Source organism: Lissotriton helveticus, chromosome 1_1 (genome assembly GCF_964261635.1).
Source record: "Lissotriton helveticus chromosome 1_1, aLisHel1.1, whole genome shotgun sequence".
Classification (NCBI taxonomy): domain Eukaryota; kingdom Metazoa; phylum Chordata; class Amphibia; order Caudata; family Salamandridae; genus Lissotriton; species Lissotriton helveticus.
This window is the reverse complement of record NC_136057.1, coordinates 1,084,506,213-1,084,521,402: the sequence shown is the minus strand read 5'-3', so window position 1 is coordinate 1,084,521,402 and position 15,190 is coordinate 1,084,506,213. Positions and strand designations below refer to the sequence as shown.

Sequence of the window (15,190 nt, the reverse complement as noted above, 5' to 3'; positions counted from 1 at the left end):
AAATTAGCCAATGGCCAATGAAGAGGGATGACTGACTGCCCCATGATGTATGCTGAAGTGAGCAGAATAAAAGGTGTGGCACACAATAACATGACAATGGATAAAGGAGGAGGTCTAAAAGCTGCTGTAAGTATCATACATATAATTATTCAGTAAAATTACAAGATATTGGCTAACAAGACCTGACAAGTATTTTAGTTATGCAAGGTTGGTGATAACTGATTTGCTTAACCTGCATATTTGTTATATTACTATGAAAAAATCCCAGGCTGCCCAATTAATCAGGAATGTTTTTCAAGGCCTTCCATGATTATCATTCCACAATGCTAGAGAGGAGATACTCCACACAAACCAGTAGTAACAACATTATACCACACATCTCTAAAAAGTTAAAATCTCTTGTGTCCTGGATAATTCCTGCCAGAGCGACAAGGACAATTCAAAGTTAAATGGAGGATGGCAAGAAAGAAATAGGATACCTACCTATAACTAAAAATCTCAAATTTTGAGAACTTTAATGGATGCATGAGTGAATTATTCTCGGACATCGAGATGGGAGCCGATGGTCACTTGTTGATGGTCATTGTTCATGTTTTCCCATAGTCGACTTTCAGGTTATTCTCCAAGGCTTAATTTTTGCATTTTGTTATGGTGATTTTGCAAGCCCACTTATGTGTGGCTGACCAGGACTACATCATCAGGTGACTGGTTAGGGTTTTTCCTTCCAGCCGCGGGGTATGAGAGTTCCTGCATCAAGTCAGCCAAAAATAAATTGAAGGTGGGAGCAAGCACACACCCCTGCATCAGGCCTTTGGTCGTTGGTACTCGTCTGGAAAGGTGTGTGCCTGCTCCTTGTTTCACCCGTACCCATGTATCCGTATGATGAAGCATCAGCATATTGAATAGTGTGGGGAATTTCTAAAAGCGCCAGCTTCCCCCACAACCTTGCCCTGTCCACATGGTCAAAGGCAGAGCTAAAAATCGATAAAAGAGGTGTAATGGAAGGTTAGAGGCCTCTGCCGCATCTAGGAGTAGGGTAATTGCCGAGATGTTCGTTATTGTGCCTGAAGTTTTACAGAATCTCGTGTGATTGAATGTTATTACTGAAATCTCCGCTGTCCAAGATGAGAGTTCCGCTAGCACCGAACCTACAAATATTTTGCCTCATTATCAATCAGCGCCACCAAGCAGCATTTTCTTGTGGATCGTTGAGCCTTTCCATGAGGCTGGAATTCCCCGAATGGGAGGACTTGGAATTGGTAGTGTTGACAATCTACCATAAACTTGAGATTTCCTGTGAGAGGGGTGAATGGGAATATGAAAGTAGGCATCCTTTAAATCCAGACTGGAGAGAAATTCGTCCTGTTGAAGCAGTGGGAGCACCTGTTGGAGAGTGACCATGTGGAAGTGGTCAGACTGAATGTAGAGGTTTAGTGGTCTGAGGTCCAATATTGGACTGAGAGAGCCGTCCTTTTTTGGAATTGGAAAATAGAGGGAGTAAACCCTAGTGCCTTGATGAGGCAAGGGGACACATTTTTGTAATAGAGAGAATCTCTTGTTTGAGAAGTGTCAGATGCTCAGAGGACATTGGACCTCGTCTGGGAGGAATATGATGAGGAGGGGTAGAGTCGAGTTCCAGGCTATACCCATACTGGGTAATTTGTCTTACCCACTTGTCTGTTGTGATTGAATGCCAGAAAGGTAGGAACTGTGAGACGTCCCCTGACAGGAGTGGGATGATCGGGGGGAAGTGAAGGGAAATCACTGTTTGGTGGTAGGGGAGTTGCGACTATTGTTACCATGGCCTCTTACCTTTCCGTTGTTGCCTCTTTAGCCTCCGCAAAAGTATCCTCTGGAAGACGTTTGAGTGGGGCTCCTATAGGAAGAAGGATGTTCTGAGCCAATGGTTTTGGAGTCAGCCCTGTAGAAGGAGCAGCGAAAAGAACCTCTAGGGGAATGTAATTGCAAGGCCCCCATGGACTTTTTTCATCTTTTCTAAAGATGGGTCTACTGTGGGCCAGAAAAAGATGCTCTTGATGAAAGGGCTGTTTAAGAATAGCAGATTGCACTTCCTGCTGGAATCCGGAGATTCGGAGCCAAGCGTGCATGCGTAGAAAAACTCTAGTGTTAATTGCACAAGATGCGATATCAGCCACGTTGAACGCACATTTAAATGATGTGTTAGTTATTAATTTCCCCTCCTGTATAAGCTAGTTAGCTTTTTGTTTATATTGGCAAGGAAGGTGTTGCATGAGCTTTTCAAGCTCATCATAATGAGCTCTGTCATACCTGTCCAACAAAGTTTGGGCATTGGCAATCCGCCAATAATTTGCAGCCTGTGACAATACGTTTTCCAGATGAGTCTATCAGTTTGGATTCCTTATCAGGAGGAGGGGTGTTGCCTGTACTCTCTGTTTGCCCTCTTGCATGCATTTGACACCACAAGAGAATCCAATGGGACCTGACCTTTAATGTAAACTGGGTCATTGGAAGCGGCTTTATATTTTTTGCCCACCCTGGTGTTGAGAATCCTGGCTCTGACAGGGTCCTCGAAAACTTCTGGTGCACGTTTTAGCATTCCCTGTAACATTGGTAGGGTGTGCGTGGACTTTTGTGAGGGTGCAAAGGTTGCAAGTTAAAAGTCTTCCTCTAAGGGATCAGAATGTAATTGTACCCTGTGGTATTGAGCAGCCCTATTAATTAGTTGCACAAAACCAATATTGTCGTCTGGTGGTGATGGCCTAGATGGATAGAGGTCTGGGTCATTATGTGGGTCGGGATCTGTGTTTTAGTCATCTCAAAGGTCTACGTTGTGTGGGATGGTATGTGCATCATCCCTATCTGGATCTCCATTCCCACCGTCGGTATAATTATCCTCATCTTGTGGTTGAGGTGTAAAAGTATGTTGTGGGGAGTGTGCTGGAGAAAATAAGAGATTTGCATCAGCTAGAGAAGCAGGTGGAGAAGTATTAGAGCTCTTTTCCTTTCGTTTCATGGGTATTTCATATTCCTCTGAAGGTTTGGCAACAACTTTACCAGTTTCTGGGTCAATAAAGAGTTTTTAGTTTTGGACCCGAAAACTCTGGCACGGACTGTGTGGGTAGAACGTCCTTTTCCGGTGCTGAAGATTTAAGGTCAGAATATTCTTTAGACTGAGTCTCTGTGGCTTTCTGCTGGCTCTTGGGACTCCTTCGGTTTTGGTATAGGAGTTTGTGGCTCTGACGGTTTGTCCTTGGTGTGTTTCAACGCCGAGGGCTTTGGCGTGGAGACTTTCTTCGGTGCCGGCGAAGAAGGGTGTGGCACATCTTTGGTCTTGTGCTTTGGTGCTGAAGGTGACTTTTCGGCACCGGAATAGAGCTGGCTCGAGCCAGAAGGCTGGTCTTTAGGTTTCATAGTCGGGACGAAGGGCTGGGCGTCAGACATGTTGCCGGTGTCGACCTGAGCCCGAGGGCGAAGGTGTTACCGGAGCCTTAAGTTTGGTTTTTGAGAGAGGGTTTCGGTACTCACGGACCTCTGAGCAGGGGTGACTGTCTCCTCTTCGGCGTCGGAGTAGTCGGTCTGGAGACGGAGAGGTCTCCTTCATCACCTTGTTGCTCCAGCTGCACATAGGGATCTGCTCTGAAGATGTCCGGAATCGAGCTGCTTCCACAAGACATTTCGTGACGTCGAGCCTGACGGTCACGGATGGTTTTCTTCGACCTGAACAATGCAGTTCTTGTCTTTATGCTCCGGGGAGAAGCAGAGATTACAAACCTCGTGCAAGTCCGTGTGTGGGAACTTAGCACCACACCGGTGCATTTTTTGAAAGGTGTCCTTTCCACTGACTGCTGGCGTGGTCGCGCAGATAGGCCCAACGGTCCGCCTCGAAGATAGAGGAGTTTGTTTTAAAGATGCGCATCAAAAGGGAAACGCGATTGAGACAAAACCGTGGAGAGGGATGGCGTGTCGAAAGGGGGTTTGAAACGGACACCAACCCGGAGGGCAACAAAATCACATCCGAACCCGATGGCAGAAAAAAACAATCTGGAGATGGAGTCAATGCCCATGCGCGCTATCACCCTACTGAGAAGTCACCTACCCCGTGACTACAAAAACACTTCCTCCAAGACAAAAACAAAGTGTAAACATCCGAGCCCAACACCAGATGGCGATCTATGCACAAGTATACGATCTGCAGCTCATATGCTTTGAACAGATTTAGTTATATTCTTTTCTTGGAACCAAGCAAGTCTGGCACAGGTAAGTGATTTATACTTAGCAGTACCTGTACAGTTTTAATTGCAGTTGTATAAATACTTTGGTTTGGTTACAGTGGAATTACTGGAAATGCAATACCTAGGGTCAGGTATATAACTTTGCAGAATACTTTTCCAATACAGTGTAGCCCACCTGGATACTACACTGGGACATTTCCTGTAAAAAGGGAAGTAAATGTGTTTTGGTTATTTGTACACAGTTGTATAGACTTTTATAGATTTTCCAACTCAACACTTAGAAACTTTTCCCTAGAAAACAGCCAATGTTATCCTATGGGAGGAAATTGAGTTATCGGTTAACAGGCAAGTACTTTGTTGTGGGAGTTGGTTTTCTGAGGTTAGACCCAGGGGTCTCCCTGGGTGAAGGATGCACTCTAAAAGCACCCTCTGCGGCACTAGGGCGGCCGGGTACAGAGGGCTGAGGCGCAATGTTATACAATGGGGGATAGAGGGCCTCCGATTGGTGGTTGCTCAAGAGAAGGCCACAAGGTTGTGGGAGGAAAGCTCCTGGACTTTAGCTCAGGGCAAATGGGGCTTCAAGTTAGCACCAAAAGGTACAACCACAGCAGCACTAAGGCGGCCGGGTGCAGGGTGCTGCTTTGGCATCAGTTGCCCTGTTACTTTCAATGGGGATGCTCCGGTTTGCAAACACACTGCAGGCTCAGGGACAAAGGTCTTCTGGGTGAGACCACCACTTGGAGAGGTAAGTTGGGATGCTGGGGGTTGGCTAGACACCGTCAGTTGGGCCACCCAAGGCCGTGGGGCGTCTGGTGCAGGGGTGTTTTTTGGGTCGGATCTTCTTACCAGCTCCTGGTCGCAATTGGGGGGACCCTCCGGATTGAGGCTGCAGACATCAGCTGGAGGCACATCAGGGATCACTGGATCTCGGGTCCGGTCGCCAGGGAGACCTCCTCGTGGTGTAGGGCCACTCAAACTCTGGCTGTGGGTGACAGGTGCAGAGTGGTGTAGACTAGCGGATTTTGCCGGAGCTAGACTGGGTGAACAAATTCGCTGCTTACTGGGTTTTTTTTTGGAAGGCAGGGCCTCGGGGTTCTGGAGGTTGCTGGCTGCAGGACACACCGGAGTTTCTCTTCTGCAGGTTTGAGGTGGGAACAGGCCAGTAGGGCTGTAGCAAAGTCAGTGGATGTTTTCTTCTTAGCTTCCGCACAACTGTTCTGTCCTTTTCATCTTGTTGCTTGTCTGAGGAAGCAAGGTTCGGGGGTGTCCCTAAATACTAGATTATGGGGCATATAGGTAAAAGGTTGAGATCAATCGGTCCCTTCCTTGGGGTGGGTACAACTCCTATTATGCCACCCTCCAGTGGGAATGGGGAATATGCCTCATGGTGGTTGCAGGTGTGGGGAATTTGTATCGCCCGACGCCCTGGACATGAGGATTCTTCTTGCGGACAAGAAGTTTTATTGTCTACTTAGTCCTACGGACAAGTAGACATTCTCATTTACCCTTGTGCATCTAATATAATCACAACACCGTTATTATCTGAAATCTTAGTAAATGCGCCTCTTCATAGGTAATTACGGTAACCAAGCTAAATCTGGTACAGCTTGTGCTCACCGTCAATCCGAGAGTCAGACTTCACACTGCAAGTATGCCAGTGAGCAATGACCGCTCCCATATTAGTTATGCTTCCGGGTGCTAAAAGTTGCTACCGGTGTGCTCTTGGTGAAATAATAAAGATACGCCACTTATGGTGCAGAGCGGATACCCCTGTAGTGGTAAAGGCAAGCATGTACGGGGTCAGGGAAGGTGAATGGCGTGCGTAACGAGTCCTTAAGTGTGGACAGGAATGCTTTGTATGCCAATTCGCCGAAAGAGTATGACGTCAGAGGAGCCCTGCGAGCTGACGGGAAGCTGAACAAAGAGGATGTGAGGACCCTGGACGCACTAAATTCCATAAAAGGTCACGGATGTAAGATGTACTTGTATGATAAAACACACACAGATGCCTCGACGCTTAAAGGTTCCTGATGTCAGCTTCGAGTGAAATAATACCAGAGAGCCTGAAAAGTGAAAACTAGTAATGCAGGAAGTATTTGATGCACTTGTACAGCGTTCCAAAGTTCCTGATTCAAGGAACTGCTGCGACTTTCCTTTATTTACGTTGCAGAAAGATGACATGCTACCATTTCTAGACATTTATTTTGTCATTTTCAAAAGAAAAGCCTTGTCTGTCCAGGGGAATAGATCTATTCATTTAGGTAGTAGGCTCTGAAGACTGAAAATAACGGGCTTGTTCGCAATATATGGTGGAGATAAGAGATGGGGCACCGGTCAGGTCACAGACCTGCAGATAAGACTGACACTTATTTGCGTGGGATAGTTGGAGAACACTAGGAGAACTCCTGGCGCATGCAGTCTGGGCCATAAAAAACAGGAGATTAGAATAAGGAGCACTAGATACCCCTCATCACTTCACCTGCCCTGCTGGCATAACGATGAGCCTATAGTAAGCAACGCAAATGTAACTTAATATGTGAAATCCTCAACGTGGATTCGACCATACATGCTCATATTCTGAAAGTATAAAGAGGGTGATTTAAAACAAATAAAAAAACGATCGTGGGACTGTATTTAGTCCATAGACCTTCATTGAAGCAGAGGCATTTTCAGGTGGCAGACTGCTAAAATAAAACTGTTTTAAACCAGGAATCTCCTGTGAATCTGGTCTGTTGGCATCCATGGCTCCAACAGTTACCAGTTGCGTCCAGCTTGGCTCATACGGAGCAGCAGGGACAAAGTGATGTGTGCCAACTCAGGCAGCTAGCGATTAACAATGTCATGGTTGATAAACATGACATGCCTATTGTACGTCAGGAGCTCCTAGGCCACCAGGCACTTACTGAAAGTGCAAAAAACTCAACTAGTGGGAACCAAGTCCCAACCAAGAGGCAGGCAGCAAGCAACGGTGTGGGAAACGGGGAGTGTTTCAAAATGCTCAAGGCTTCTTTTACTACATTCTCTCGAAGGAATTTATTTCCGAATGGTGGTGGTACTGACACTGTACAATTCCTTCCTTTCTTCACTGGGAGCACGCTGGTGTTAGCTGCACCCATTGTTTCCCCCCAAGCTGCCCATTCCTCCTTCTCCCCGTCTTCCCCAGTTTCCTAATGTCACTGCATTTTGTTCCCGTTCAAGTAACCTAACTGATCAGCTGCTACAATTTGTGTTTCACCTTTTCTCCAAATAGATCCTTTACTTAATGCCATACCATAATCATAAATGCCCGCCTCAGGCTGTTCTCTAATGCCCCCATATCTGCTTTGAATCATTCCTTTACTATTGCCCAGCCTCTCTTCCTCCCATCAATCACTGAACCTTTAGCACCACATTCTACAGAGCTATATCCCACCGGTTGACAAGTCCTCTCCTATTAGCCAGTACTTCTTGTTAATATTATTGTGCTTCACACTTCACTTGTGCTCTTTGCAAGGTATATTAAAATAGACTTTACCACTATTTAATAGGATGCTATTCAGTGGCCTTAGAAGGATAGATGGCGGAGACTGCCCTGCCAGGGTTTCTAAAATTCTCTTTCAGCTTGAGCCCAATACTAATAGAACAAGTAAAGTGTCATCGGACCTCCTTCTGTTTGAGTATAATCATGGCTGGACGCCACCTGGATCCTAACACCTAAATACCAAAGTAATGAGGAAACAAAGGTACACAGCTTGTTATCACTTACTTAAAAGAAGCTACGATTTGGAGGCCTTTTTTTTTATTTTCTACAACTTCTATATGTAACACATATGCACTGTAAAAATGTCACATGTGTCAGTACGTGTGAGTATTTACAGGAATAACAATTTGAATAGCAATTCCTATTTTTTGTATTCAATACTTTCAAACACTATTCATCCCACTGTAGGGTGTCAGCTTTACATCACACACACATTATACACTGACTATTAATCATACAAATGTGTAGTTTAAATCAATGTACATGATGCATAAGACAAATAAGGTTTTAAGGTGTAGGAGTCACAAACAGTATTTACTGGTAGGAATTATATGACAAGATTGTATAGCTGGTAGAAATAAAAAGTTGGGTTTTAAAATATATCAGTGCTTGGGATAGTCCATTATTTATGTTCAAAAAAACTTTAGCAGCCTTGTAATAACAGATTAAGAACAAACAAGGTTCTAAACCCATTTCTTACAGTTGCTTGATGCTGGTTCATAGCTCACTATGCTATATTAGAAAAAATGCAAATTATGAACTGCAAGTAATAAAACAGTGGCCCACTTCCCTGTCTACATAACATAATAATCTGTAATCTGCATGTGACCTGATGTGCTTTGCAGAATACACATTAACACTATGGTACTTATTGTGTCAAAACTGTAACTAAACAAAACAGATCTTCCCAGCAAGTTCTTTAAGCGCCAGAGTTTCATTAACGTTTTATTATTATTTCCTGAGATTTACTAGACACACAGAGCTCGCTGCCGCACATGCTTGGACCCCATTAAATATTGTAAAATGCAGATGTTGTACCCAATCAAGCAAGAACAGATTTTCTGTCATGTTTCCCCTTGGTTCCAATTTTTTTGAAACATTCAAAAAAAAAAAAAAGAGGTACATTCAAGTTGACCCCTTTTCAGGACTCCGCCCCGTGTGACTTCATCCTCTTTTTGTTGCCCACTTTGATCCCCCTATTTAGGGGTTCCCAAAGTAAAGTTTTTCCAATCCCAGAACTGCTCATGACCATACAAGTTAAGTGCAGGGAGTTTTGGCTCACAAAGAAATCTTGCTTTTCTGACTTTGCCTCTTCTATTAACTACCTTCCCCCACTGGATCACAAGCAAAAACTCTTGGCCAATGTTATTTTATTTAGGGTTTGTTTTCACAGCGCTGTTAATCACCAGAGGCGATTTCCGAGTGCTTATCTGACCTATGTCCTCTGGTACTTCTCCCTTAGATCTTGACAAAGCTCTTCTTCTTTTAACAAAGTTTCCACTTTATTTTGTACCACTGTTGACTTTTCCTATACCTATTCCTCTGCTTCTGCAGGCCATCCTTCCCCATATTTTGGATTTATTTATAAGGCTTAATAATCTTGTTTTTTAGAACTATAAATGATGGATTTATAAATATTGTTTACGTAATAGTACTCAATTTGATAGCCTTAAATGGAAGGAAAGCAAAAGTTGTATTGCCAGAATCTGAACTCAGTGTGCAGACCACAGCAGTTGTCTGGAGTAAATCTTAGCCCACTGAGCTATCTAGCCAATTTGCTGATTCTGTTTGAACAACTCTGGTGTCTTTCTTTGTGCTGTCATCCCGTCACCTGCTATCCCTCGGTCCTGAAAGTATCTGACCTTCTATTTACTGGACTAAATGGTTTGGCTGCCTTTAAATTTCTCTTACCAGCATCCTTCCCCTACAACATCCTCTGGTGCTTCTGCCCTTGAAGTCTCCAGGTAACCCTATCCTAATACCTGGCCAGCCCAGTCTCTTGAATACTGCCTGGTGATTCTTTCAATAATTCACAGCTCAGGTGTCTGTTTTATCCACCTCAATCCAGCCTGGCCCCATGAGATCTGCCTCAGTGCCATCTGTGAGTCTCATGACATTCCCTTCATTGATTCAGGTATTATGCTATTGAAATATCCACTCAGAGCTGTACTATCCAGGCTACCCAATTTGGACTCCTTCCCCCTTGGCCAGTCATTGTGCTCCTCACCACTCCCATCTATTGTCCTTACTGCACAATTCGAAAACGGATACATTTGCTTTGCCATAACTGCGTTATCAATGCACTGGTCACAAAACGTGTCCAAATGTCAATACCTCGACCTGTGCTGCTTTTTACATGACTTTACTACTAGGGTTACTGTGGTGGCAGTTGGCAGGGCTGCTGAAAGGCAGGAAGCAAAGTGGACTTGATAAGGTAAAGGGGTTGCTCAGAGCCTTTAGATGAGTACAGATCGCAGAGGGGGGTAAAGAAGGCTGAACAGCCTGTGATGAGCGAAGGCAAGGTAGCAGCAGTAGATAAGAGGTGTTGGAAGGGATGAAGCCTATGGTGAAACTGGAAGGTGAATAAAACCTCTTCTGAGAGGGAGGAGAACCTGTAGTAAAATGTTCAAGGGGTACAGAGCCCGTGATGAGGGAGTGGCGAGGTCATGGGATGATTAGTGAGAGGAATATTCACTCCAATGTATTTAGTTTGAAGGTATATGTGTAGTATGGGAGTGGTGTACTTTAACAGTAAGTGTGTGAAGCCCTTGTTGTGAGCAAAGAGAACAGATGGGTGATGAACCCTATGAAGAAGAAGTGGAATTGGTATGGGCCCTATGGCAAGTTAGTTGAAAGGCAAATGTTTTACTGCTGACAGCAAGAAAACAGCGTGGAAGGTAATCCTTTATAATAAGAAAGTTTGCAAGAGCAAAGAGGCAGAAGTGGTCAATTTTACTTTAGGTTTTATAGTGGACTAGTAAACAGTCCTTGCTAGTACGTATAGCTTTTACTTTTATAGAGTACGTGGGACAAGTGGGTTTCTTTACAGGGCTAGAAGATTATTGTATCTTTGTCCCTTGGACAAGTACAGTTTTTAAAAAATTCCACACCCCTGGGTTGTCTGGGTGCCCCCCATCTGCAATATGGCGGGGACTAAGTTGTGCTTCACCTCGCCTCCCCACCCGAGGGGTGGGGTTGGCAAAGGTGGGAACACCTCCCTTCCTCGCTTTGTTTTCCACTGGTTCTCTCGCACAAAGTGGGGGCCAGCACCAGTGGGGACCAGTTGCAGGAAGCAGCAAAAGGCCTGGGGAAGCAGCAAAAGGCCTGGGGAAGCAGCAAAAGGCCTGGGGAAGCAGCAAAAGGCCTGGGGAAGCTCACAAAGGCAGCAAACCTTTGAAGCTTCGGCTTCATGGACCCTGCCCATTCTGGCGAGTCCAGGGAAGGCATGGCTTGGCAGTTCGGGCTGGACTGTTCCCATGAGGCACAGGGTCAGACTGATTTGCATATGGCCATGTCTGAACTGGGGTGGCAGAGTGGGCTAAAGAACGGTGATGGATTAAACCCAGATCTGTTGACTGGGTGTTAGTGTTTGATTGGTTCAGATGCTCCGTCCATCACCACCCCCTTTTGTACCATCCTGGCGAGGAGGCTTGGCACCTCGTCCCAGGAGCTGCATGGTTACAGACCCCCGAGAGCAGCAGGCTCTTGACCCAGGGGTCTAGAAACATGTCTGGCGACGGCAGCAGGGGAGTAGTCACTCAGCCTGGTCACTAGTGCAAGACCATTTTTCAGGGGGCATCTCTAAGATGCCGTGTGTATTTTTCATTAAATCCCACACTGGCATCAGTGTGGGTTTAATGTGCTGAGAAGTTTGATACCAAACTTAACAGTTTTCAGTAAAGCCGTTATGGTACTGTGCAGTTCGTAATTCTAGGAAAGTGGGTTACTGTTGCAGTAACCCCCCCTCCCCCCCCCCCAACTTTATGCCAGACTACTGATGCACTTTGAATTTATCTGCCCTGGGTCCCTGCCAATCAGGTTCCCAGGGGTTGTGTTCTTTCCCCATCGCGAACCCAATTGCCATCTCTAGCCGCAGGTCAGCCCCATGTAAATGGAACCACAGCTACCCAGGGCACTGTGACCAGGGAAGACCTCTAAGGAGAGCAGCACTTATTGTGCCACCCTTAAAGGCCCTGTACCTTTACACACCCGGCATTTGCAGGCTGCGTGTTTTGGTGCAGAACAAAGTGAAGAGTCGACATGGCACACATCATGCCTACAACCCACTGCCCTGACATAGAACAGTCACTCCTCTAGCTGGGTAGGGACCAATAAGTCCCTTCCCTGGGGTGGATACACCCCCTATTATACCATGCTCCAGTGTGAGGGGGAGAAATGAGCCTGTCCCTGGTTGGCTGAGTCCTCCCATCTGCAATGGCAGGGACTGATAGTTGTGCTTCACCCTGCCTCCCACACCTGAGGGGAGAGTTGGCAGACGTGGGCACACCTCTCTTCCTCACTTGTTAATCCGGTCGGTTCTCCCGCCCATAGTGGGGGTAAGAACCAGTGGGGACCAGTTGTTGAAAGCAGCAAATGGCTTGGGGAATCTCAGAGGCGGCAAGCCTTTGATTCCTCTTCGCGAACCCTGTCCATCTTGGGGGAGGAGGCATGGCATCTCGTCCCAGGATGTGCATTGTTTCAGGGCCCAGAGATCAGTAGGCTCTTGACCCAGGGGGTCCAGAAACATGTCTGTTGGTGGCAGTTGAACCCAACCACTCAGCCTGGACTCTAGTGGTAGGTTCGTTTTCAGGGGGCATCTCTAAGATGCCCTCTGTGTGCATTTTTCATTAAATCCCACACTGACATCAGTGTGGGTTTAATGTCCGAGAAGTTCTCAGTGTAGCCATTATGGTGCTGTGGAGTTCGTAATGACAAACTCCCAGCACATTATACTCTTCAAGGCATTACTGCACTTATAATGTCTAGGAAATTGGCTTAGGCACTGTGGGGTACAGGGCTCATGCACCTGTACCCTCACCACTGGTATAGTGAACCCAGCTAGAGGGGTGGCTGATCCATGCCAGGGCAGTGGGTTGTAGGCATGGCTCACAGGAATGTGTGCCATGTCGACTCTTCTTTGTTCTGCACCAGAACACGCAGCCTGTAAAGGCAGTGTGTGAGTGTAAAGGTACAAGGCCTCTAAGTGTGGCACAATAAGTGCTGCAGCCCTTAGAGGTCTTCCCTGGTCACAATGCCCAGGGTACCTGTAGTACCATTTACATGGGGCGGACCTGTGGCTAGATTGGGCTTGTCTTCAATGCAGTTTTCGGCAAAGAACATAGGCCCTGGGTACCTGATCGGCAGGAGCCCAGGGCATACACAGTCAAAGTACATCAGCAGTTCAGCAAAAAGTAGGAGCAACCATGCAAAAATAGGGCGCTTTCTCACATGTATCCATTAGATTTGCCTAGACATTTCCAGGGAGACCAGCAGTGCATAACCACGTAGGTCTACAAAGGGTCAAAGAACCAACAGACCTGAACACCAAATCCAGTGTCTCACCACTGGATCCAAGAAATAGCATGCCGACCCCAAATCGATCATTAACAACTGCAGCAGTGTGTGCTCGCACTTGGTCTGGTAGAAGGGGAACCCCTGCCTCTGCAGTCTCCTATAGACAATTGGACTAGCTTGCTAGAAGGCATATGTTGTTGAATAAACAAAGAGCCAGACTCTCTGATGATTACTTATGCACCATCTTGCTCCACTGAGACATTCCAACAGACAAAGCAGAGGGTAAAGAGTCAGTATTAATTCTAGAGTTATCACATGCTTAAAGTTCAAGCTCTTCAGGTGACGGATGAGGACAGAAGGTCGGGGTCACCTGGAGCATGGTAATGTCAACTAGAAACATGGCAGTGGGCAGCTGGGTGGAGGCTGCATTAACTCAGGTAATCAAAGTGTCAAGAAGAACCCCTCATTAAAAAGGAAACAATGATTTTGAAGTGGAGGAACTGCGCTGGAGAATTTGTATCAATGTTAGTCTGCAGATTGCAAAGACAAAGCAAGGAATTCATTCCTGTTGCATAAGATTGCCTTTTATTAGCTTCCTCCAAATTGATCGCCGAGGGACAATCAGAGATGACCTCAGTCGAAGTAGTGGAGTGAAGGAGACCCAAAAAGGGACCTTCAAGGGTGTATGCCTCACTACTGACCTTCTAAACCTAAAAGCCCTCACATGAAGCCTGAGCAAGACCAGCAGTATGCCAATGGCTGGCCTTTCCTGTACTTTCCACTATGTCCAAAATGGCTGTCTCTAGTTAACGACAAAGGCAGTTGCAGAACTGGCACAATGGATAACATCTGTACCAGCGGCGATACCAAAACAATCAGCAAGGCTTTGGATCGTAAGGGATGGTCTGCTGGGGAATACACTAGGGTGGAGGCCACCAGATTAAGGACCCATAGGCAATTTGGGGCTCCAAGGCACACCAGAGGGAGATGGAGCAGGATGGATCATGCACAGCCAATCTGGGAGAAAGCTTCCATTTGAGTGGAAACATCAGTAGGAGACGGAAAAGCTGGAAGGGTATCAGGAAGCACCAGACACAGAGCTGGAATTGAGCCCAATTAAGGCAGTGATGAATTTCAGGTAGAATTATCTAATATGCTACTTACCAGTATGCATCTGTTCTTGGCATGTAGGGCTGCTGACATTCATATCTATAGCATAGATCGCCGCCTAGTGTTGGGTCCGGATGATTGCACATTGTTGTCCTGGAAGAGTCTTCGAAGTATCACGAGATAGGTGGCTCCTCCCCTGGACTACAGTGCGCATGGGCATCGACTCCATGCCCAGATTGTTTTTAGCCATTGTGGCAAAGATGGAGTGTAACAGCGTGAGTGATGACCATGCTAAGAGTAAGTCTAAGTGCTGCAGCCGCTACAGGCGCCGGGGAGGAGGGCGGGCGATATGAATGTCAGCAGCCCTACATGCCAAGAACAGATGCATACTGGTAAGTAGCATATTCGGTTCAAGGCATGTGGGCTGCTGAATTCATATCTATAGCATAGAATATATAGCAGTCCCTCCATTAGCGGCGTCCGCCTGTGCCAGCTGCAGCAGTTTGAAAAAGTGTTTTTAGAACAGCCTGCCCTACAGCTGCTTGCTGTTTGGAGTGCACATCTACACAGTAGTGTTTTGTAAATGAGTGTGGGGTAGACCATGTGGCTGCTCTACAAATGTCTTCTAAAGGGATATTTCCAAGGAAAGTCATGGAGGCCCCAACTTGCGGGTGGAGTGGGCTCTTGGGGGGGATTGTTAAAGTGCGCTTAGCTTTTTGATAGCAAATCTGAATACACTTAACGATCCATCTGGCTATACCTGCTTTGGAAATGGGGTTGCCTTTGTGTTGTGCGGGAAAGGCAACAAAGAGTTGTTTCGTCTTCCTAAAAT

The 15,190-nt window shown here is 46.2% G+C and overlaps 1 protein-coding gene across 1 annotated transcript in view; it reads right to left on the bottom strand.

Annotated features, from left to right (window-relative positions):
* Nucleotides 1-15,190, bottom strand: part of CCT2 (chaperonin containing TCP1 subunit 2) — a 310,711-nt gene that overhangs the window by 83,588 nt on the left and 211,933 nt on the right. The gene's annotated exons all lie outside the window — the stretch shown is intronic.